Source organism: Adiantum capillus-veneris, chromosome 7 (assembly GCF_014529385.1).
Source record: "Adiantum capillus-veneris isolate H3 chromosome 7, ASM1452938v2, whole genome shotgun sequence".
Classification (NCBI taxonomy): Eukaryota; Viridiplantae; Streptophyta; class Polypodiopsida; order Polypodiales; family Pteridaceae; genus Adiantum; species Adiantum capillus-veneris.
Genome location: NC_140937.1, coordinates 151,543,732 through 151,552,335, shown reverse-complemented (window position 1 = coordinate 151,552,335; position 8,604 = coordinate 151,543,732).

Here is an 8,604-nt window from a genome sequence, read left to right as displayed (position 1 = left end):
TTGACTTATAAATGATTGAATCATGTTCCCACTATACTTCATGCTAGGGTGCATGCACAAGCAAACTACTCTAGGAGATTTGGCAGATGCATCTCCTTGGAAATATCATGAACACTGATCTAGTAAAAAAACCAGCTATATGAAAAAGGATGAAAACACTAGATAGGCAGAAACCAAATTCGATCGGTGGTAGAAATTCCCTTTCTATAGGCTCCTATGTTGCACACATGGCTCTATACAACAAGGCGTTCAGCTAGGTAGATATGCCACACCTTTGCACACATGGCATTAGGTGAGTTACTGATCTTATCATCATGGAGGCTCCCTCCTTCATCACATTCACATGCACATAGTGACATTTACATGGAGGGAAGAGAGGAGAAAGGTTCCAAGCTGGTTTAGGGTACCAACACTTGATGCGGAGCATACTACTTCTTCTTGGAGCTTGAACCAATTCCTTCATCAAGATGTTACCTCCAGATATTCCCCACTAATTGGCTTCATGTACACAGATAGACAGTCGATGTGAGATGGTTTGTGGTGTCATCAAATGCAATCCAAATGTTCCATGTGTGCACTACATCAATGCCAATTGTATTTCAAGGGCTATGGAGGTGATATAAAATTTGTTTACCTATGTCAAGTTCCTCAGTTGTTTTTGTGCACATCACTAGAAGGTCTAACTCGGTCCTTTGTTGTAAATGTAAAACGTGTTATTTTGAGAGAGAGAGAGAGAGAGAGAGAGAGAGAGAGAGAGATTTACAAGACCCTTCAACTAAGGTCCTTTATATGCTAAAACCATCACCCATACATCTACTGCCCAGGTGTGTGTGTGTGTGTGTGTGTGTGTGTGTGTGTGTGTGTGTGTGTGAGAGAGAGAGAGAGAGAGAGAGAGAGAGAGAGAGAGAGATTTTAACTTCATTGGAGCAATCCCAAGGTGGGTCAAGAGACCTTTTGACACTATCTACCCGACGAGTATTGAATTAAAGTCCCATTGCAATTGGCCTAAGAGATCTAGAAGACGAGTATTGAACAAAAGTGCTCTTACTCTAGAGAGAGAGAGAGAGAGAGAGAGAGAGAGAGAGAGAGAGAGAGAGAGAGAGAGAGAGAGAGAGAGAGAGAGAGAGAGAGAGAGAGAGAGAGAGAGAGAGGAGAGAGAGAGAGATTTTAACTTCACTGGAGCAATCCCAAGGGGGGCCAAAATACCTTTTGACACTATTGATCTACCAGATAGTTCTTGAATTAAAGTCCCATGCAATTGGCTTGAAAGATCTAGAAGACGAGTCTTGAATAAAAGTCCTCCTATGAGAGAGAGAGAGAGAGAGAGAGAGAGAGAGAGAGAGAACTTTTTATAAAGAGGTAGAGAAAATGTTGAGCATTGGGAGCATCCATGTGTCAAGCATTGGGAATTTTCCCTAAAAATCTCTCAGCAGCTTGATGCATCCATGTGTTAACTTTCCCAATCACCTCTACTGCATCATGCATGCATATTCCAAAACAAAAATTGGTGTGTGTTTAGCCGTGGTTTCCAGACATTGCCTATAGCTTTAGCTGAGGGCATTTCAGAGGGAGAGGATAATGTGTAGCCATGAAGGTCTTTTACAATGATAAAAGTATAGAGAAAGGGTGACATGTCTATGGGCATGGGGTGGGGACTTCTTTGGTGGCCGTAGACAAAATGCTACAGGGCGACTCTCAACACCACTAGCCATCTAAGATATCACACCCACGACCAACTCACAAACTCTGCTATAAATCCAAAATACATGGATGATCTATGTTTGCTTCCATTGCTATCAAGTGTTAAGGTGTCAATGGTGTTTAAATACAATGACAAACAATATGTATCTTATATCTAGGACAAAATTATTGATATTTTTTACCTCAAAGATGGTATTTTGTGATTAGAGGCCATGTTCTTTTAGCCGTAGCAACGCGCGGATCACATACTAGTATGTATAAAAGTGAAGTTCCAAACAATGGAAATCAATTCATCAATAAGGGAATCACCACGTATGTACACTAATCTAACCCTTAAAGAAGCAAACATGAAAAAAGGAAAGAAACTTTTGCAAAATCCTTAAGACCTGCTTCTTCTATATATCAATATTGACACATCATATGCAAATAATTCGAAAACTATGAACCTAAAGTGCTACTTGTAGATCACAAGCCACAACTTATCAAATGCATCAATTGAAGTCTTAATGATCAAGTGAAGATGTTGCCTCATCACCTCCAAAGAGGCTCTATTGACGCACCATGTGGGAGTCTCTAGCATATGTGATAACTTGGTACTACATAGCATGAACTCAATGCAGCACGTCAACATTATTGACAAAGGACAAAAGATGCAATGTAGCTTGAACAAGACAATAGCGACAAAGTGGTTGGGTATCTCATGGATTAGAGCATGCATGGAAACAACAAATCCACAATCTACTCCAACATGCATATGGAGACAATTGTGTGCACAATAATCCCTCAAGGAAAATGCCTCATGACAAAATATAATCTTTTAATTTTGCAAAACATGTTATGATGGATTTCTTTATTTTCAGTATCAAAAAGCTTGTGATAGAGATGGGACATAGATTTTAAAGCTAGAATGGTTTGAAACCTCTCTGAATCAAATCTTTGTTTCCTGAACCACCTCATACTAAAGAGCTATGTGGCAAGTGTTTATATGAAAGAGTTGGAAAGAGGCCTTTTGCATAGTAGGTATGGTATAAGGCAACTCAAATCAATATTTATGCTGACTCTTACTACGACCCTTGCTATTGACCTCATTCCTCCTCAAACTCCATGAACTTATCAATTGAAGTCTTTTCGTTATCCTTGTGAGATTAATATTTATCATCCTAATCCCTTTAACTCAGCACCACTTCATCTATCTTAGAAAGCCTTTACAAAGGGCATGTTGATTGTTGGCTTTCTAAAAGAAACCTTAGTGTTGGGTTGGGTTAGGGGGACTTGCAGAGTTTTTTCCACTGCATGATGGAGACTTACCTTTCATTTCACATCCTCATCCTCTCTTTACTTTTCTTGCATTCTATTGTTTTAAAATGCTAAAGTGAAGTTTCATGCTAAAGTGAAGTTTCAGCTTACATAATTTTAGTAAATTTCTCTCTCTCTCACACACACACACACATATATGTTCTTTTTTGCATTTTATTGTTTTAGAATGCTAAAGTGAAGCTTCACCTAGCATAATTCTAATAAATTCTACACATACACATATATTGATTAGTTCTTTTTATTTCACCTTTCATTTCACAACTTCACACGACTTTACATTTATTGCATTTTATAGCTTGATTCCAATTAGTGTTAACATTCGAGAAAGTATCTTCTATTAGGCGGCTACTGATCGAGTTTCCTACTCACAAAGAAAAAAATCAGAAATACTAGCACAAATTTTGAGATTTGCAAAATTTTTGGACGACTTTCTCACATATTTCATCCATTTTTCTTTCATTTTTACCATGGTTTGCAACTAGCTAGTCTCGATTTTCAATCGGATCAAAACTAAGCTGATGCAATCCTTTTCCAAACACTTAACAGTTTAACTCAACCTAACAATTTTATCACTTTCATATTGTTTTTGAAAGCCGTCGTGACCCTTTCACTTGTTTATTTTATTTTATTTTGCAAAAATCACAAAATAAGTGATGTTATATCAATCAGATCAAACAATTACAAGCATGGCCCTGCTCACAATCCGAGCCAGAGCCTCCATATGACCAGGAAGATACAAGAGGGAGTTCAAAATGCACACAAAGCTATCCCTAACTTAACAACATTGCATTGACGGCCCAATTCCACTCACCGAGGTGCTTGTTTTTACCAAATGAAGCAACCAAATCTTTACTTTCTTGTTTGATCTCCAAGAAGCAGGCATAAGAGAGATCGTTCTCAAAGACTTGACAATTCTTGGCCTTCCGAATATGCTTAAAATAGCAAAATCTGTCAATTTGCATACAAATTAGTAGCACTTGGATTTTCATCCTCCTACCGCCAAGCAATAGGTCGTTCTTGTAGAACCCAATCTTCCAGGTCTTTTGAATCCATTTGAACGTCTTCCATGCCAATCCACATATGGGCCAACACTCATTGAAGAGGCGCACAAGGTCCTCACATGCCACTTTGCAGCAAGAACACCTATCGGATCCAATCCCTTTGGCTGAGATCCTCAATCTATAGCCCCCCATAGCACTTTCCAAAGAAAGACATTCATGGACAACGGCCACTGTGGGCTCCAACTATTGTTAGTGACCACCATCCACCTTGCTTCTAGCCATTGCTTACCCCAGAGTCTATTGAGGAGATAGAACCATTTTGATGAGGCTAAGAGACAGTGGTAAACATCTTTGTTCTTCGTTTTCCCTAGAGGTCTATTCTTGGGCCATCGCTAGGCCTTCCATTCAAATGCAGACTCCCACATCAACAAACAATACCTGTCCAAAGCAACCAAGACTCTAATGACCAAAAATCTTTCGGTCTCATTTAGAAGAGATTGGGTGGTCATGGAGTCGGCATCTTTCTAGCTCATGTTCTTGTTATCCCACATATGTCAAAGACGACTGAGCCCTTTATTGTTGATCTTCCTAGCTACCTCTCTCCAAAACAAGCTGAGTTGTTTACAACCCACCTTCGATAGCCATGGGGCCCAATACAAAATGAAGTCGTGGAAGTACCTTGTCACCTCTCCCCATTCTAGTGCCTCTGACGCTATATTACACTTTCAAAAGATCTCTCCTGTTGTGCCCCCAATCTTAATTTGGACCAATGAGGGGCAAGCAGCTTGTCGTAAACCTCTAAATTTTTCCACTGACCACCCTTAGAACTCAGTTTTGCTTTGTTAATCAAGTCTTCTACCATGAAGGTCATGCTTGGTCGTGTGTCGTAATTGACGTGAATAGCTTGGCGCACTGGGCCTTTGCATGGATAGAGGGGTTTAGAATCCCAATACCACCTCACTCCACTGGCCTTGCAACAATCTCCCAACTTGCCCACTGCCAAGGTGTCGTGTCTTTGGTGTTATTTTTCTATAGAAATCTTTTCACCGGTTTTAAGGACTCCTTCCAATTGCATTTGGCTAATTTAAGAGGTGGGCTGGTGAAGGCTATGTATGAGATAAAAAATGAGTTGATCACTTTTACCCAGCCTAAGAAGGGGAGCATCACATAATCCCAACTTCTAACCTTGTCCATCACCCATTGAAATCTTTGCTTATGAGTCACATTTGCCCCTAGCGGCACACCTAGGTGCCGAAATATCTTCCCTTTAGATACAATCTCTCCAGATCACATAGCAGGATCAAAAGAGTCATTTTTAGATAGCAAGATCAACCCAGATTTTTCAATACTGCATTTCGATCCAAAGGATAGGACGAACATTTGAACAATCTCCAAATCCCTTTTAAAGGTTTGCGGGTAGGATTTTAGGAAAGGTAGGGAATCATCTGCAAATAGCTTGGCCAAGATCCGGTCCTTGTTTGCCAAGGCTAATCCCTAGATCTCCCCTTTTCTGGCACTAGTTTACAGCATGGTCACCAGTGGATGCGAGCCTATAGCAAACAACGGCAAGATGAGCGGGCAACCCTGCTTGATTGATCTTTTTACTTCAAAATCACCCACAATCCTGTCATTAAATAGAAGCTCATAGTGGCTTCTAGCACTGAGAGTGCGAACAAGTTGTCACAGTCGAGGCCCAAAGCCTAGAGCTTTCATGACTTCCTCAATGGATGACCAAGCTATCCTATCGTAGGCCTTATCAAGATCAAGTTGAAGTAAGATACACTCTTGATTGGCTAGTCATGCATATTCAATGTCAACCATGGCCGCAATGATGTTATCATGAAATGATCTTCCTTTAATGAACTCGTGTTGATGCGGAGTAATGGCTCTATCCAGAATGGGAGACAACGTGAGGGAAAAATTGCCTTGGCAATGGTCTTGCAAGCCACTGTCATCATGGTTATCGATTGCCAGTGCTTCATTTGAGAGAAACATATTTTCTAGGGAACCATGATATCATCCCAAAAATCGATGAAAATTTTTCTGGTCAGCCCTTCCTACCCAAGGGACTTCTCTATACCTAGAGCCTTCAGTGCAAGGAAACATTCCACCTCAATAAATTCTTTCTCTAGGAGATTGGCTTTAGAGTGCCAAACCATTCCCTTGACACTACTTAGGAGACTAGTCCAAGCTTCATTCACCTTCGCAGAATGGACCTCATGCTGACCTATGATTTAATAAAGGTGATCGAGCATCAACTATTCCATTTCATCCTGGTTCTTTACTTCGTTCCCATCCCCATCTGAGAGAGAATGAACAAGTCATCGACCTCTCTTGACTTTTAAGGCTCTAAAAAAATGCCCTTGATTGTCCGCCTCGGGTTGGAGATATGTTTCCTAAGACATCAACATGTCTTTCTTGATTTCTTCCATCTGATAATCGCTCTCCGCTTAGAAGCCACCGATGCCCTTATAATTGGTCTAATTCATAGGTTTTCTATGGTCAACTAATCAATATTTCTTGCTTGGTCTTTCAACTGCCAAAGCTTTGAGTTTTTCTGGTCTAGGGGATGCACTTGTTAGAGTTGTTGGTGTATCACATACAATCAATAGGAGGGTATGTTTTAGTTGCTAATAGGCACATATTTACATTGACACAAGGGGTTTATTATTTCAATTTTCTACAAAAGCTATAAGTTCATGAAGAAAGAAGGGTTGTTTTATTTGAATCTGTAAAAAGTGCAAGGGTCTTTTTATTGACCTTTGATCACACCTGATACATGATTTTTAAAAGTGCACCCCCCAAAGTTTTTTGCACTCGAAGTTTTTAATATTCTCCATGTTGGAATCCTCCAAGCTTCCATTCTCTAGGCACGTTGTACTCCATTTGCAAAGGCCATCAAGAAGGCTCACTGGAATGCAGAAGCACGAATTGAGCTTATGATGTGAGACTTATGAAGAGCTCTTTGATCTAAACCAATTCAGCACGGCATACTCCGTGTCTTTTATGCGACATCAAACAATTTTAGAAAAACCACATTGCTGCTCTTCCTTCCCTAGCCACCACTCATCGTGCCTGCCTTGTTTGCACATTGCTGCTCTTCCTCCTTTGACTATCACTAGGCATGCCTTGGGTTGCCCCCCCTCCCCCGCCCCCTCCCCTCTCCTTGTTTTTCTCCCTTTCATTCCCTAATCTTGCAAGAGGCTCCTCCTAGATCCGCAACAAAAACTTCACTTCCAAAAATTATTGGCACATACATACTACATTGATTCTTTTCAACACACCATTAAAAATCAAATGGAGGTACCTACTCATTGCCTCCTACTAGCTCTCTATATATTTTATTCATTCATTTGTACGATACCTCCACTAATGTTCGTTGGTCTGAGATCTCTCTCATGGGTCTCATCCCTACAAAAGGTACATATCGGGGTACTCGAACGCGGACCAGCAACCCGAGAAGGCTTCAAACAGTAGCCACATAGCCAAACCATAGTATTGTCCTGCTACTATCTATGATGCAACCCATATATTATAAAAAAGAGAATGTGCTCACAACTGCCAGCTTCACTGCGCGCGATCGTTACCGTCCTTACTGAGGCCGGCCCTCCTCGCCCCCTCCCCACGGCGGTTTTGTGCCTGCTTCGACGCTCGATGACACCTTCCATTCAGCTTTGAAACGAATCTTGAGAGATCCTTTCGTTTTTTCGATTTTCTCCAATTGGGTACCCCCCCCCTCCCTGCGGCGGCTCTCTGCCTGCTTCGACGCTCGACGACACCTTCCATTCAACGACAGCACCATCCATTCAGCTTCGATACAAACCTTGAGAGATTCTGTCGTTTTTCCAATTTTCTCCAATTGGGTACCCCCTACTCGTTAGCACTTGCATAAGCATAGAATGTATTTCTATTAGTAAATAGTAAAACGGCACCACCTTCGGCGGCGGCATGGCCCCTCTTACCCTTAAGCTCTAGTGTTGTCCGACTATCATAGCATCTCTTTCCCACCCTCTCAAACGCACCTATATTGCCTCCACGCTCTCCTTGCGTGAGTTTTGCTTTGTGTCCGTGCCCTTTGCTAGTTGAGAAAACATCCGCCTACTCATATGCTCTAGATTTGTCACTTTCTGTACCTACCGCATTTGCAGCTCACCATAGCTACCACCCTGTCCCCGCCTTGCTTTGATCACATGCTTACAACTTACCCTTGCTTCTTAAGAATGGCTTCAACCGTGGAGCAAAAGTACCTGGTAGTAGCACATTAGATAATGGGGATGGAGTTGCAGAATCTGTGGCAGTTTGGAGGGAAAAGTACCCAACAACCAACTATATGTAGCAAGGCCGTGTGGAAGGAAGCACAATGCCTTCAGACTATGGCTATACAGGCGGAGAGAGGATCGGATACCAAGGGAATAGTGGATAATAAGAGAGGAATAGTGGTTTCAACATTATCTTTAGAGGCCATCTTCTTAGTTTAAAGTCAAATTAAAATTCTCCCAATGGCACTAGTATGGCTGTGGCACTACTCTAAATTCTTGTGGGCTCTGAGTCTCCCAACTTACCCTTGCTTGTTAATAATGGCCTC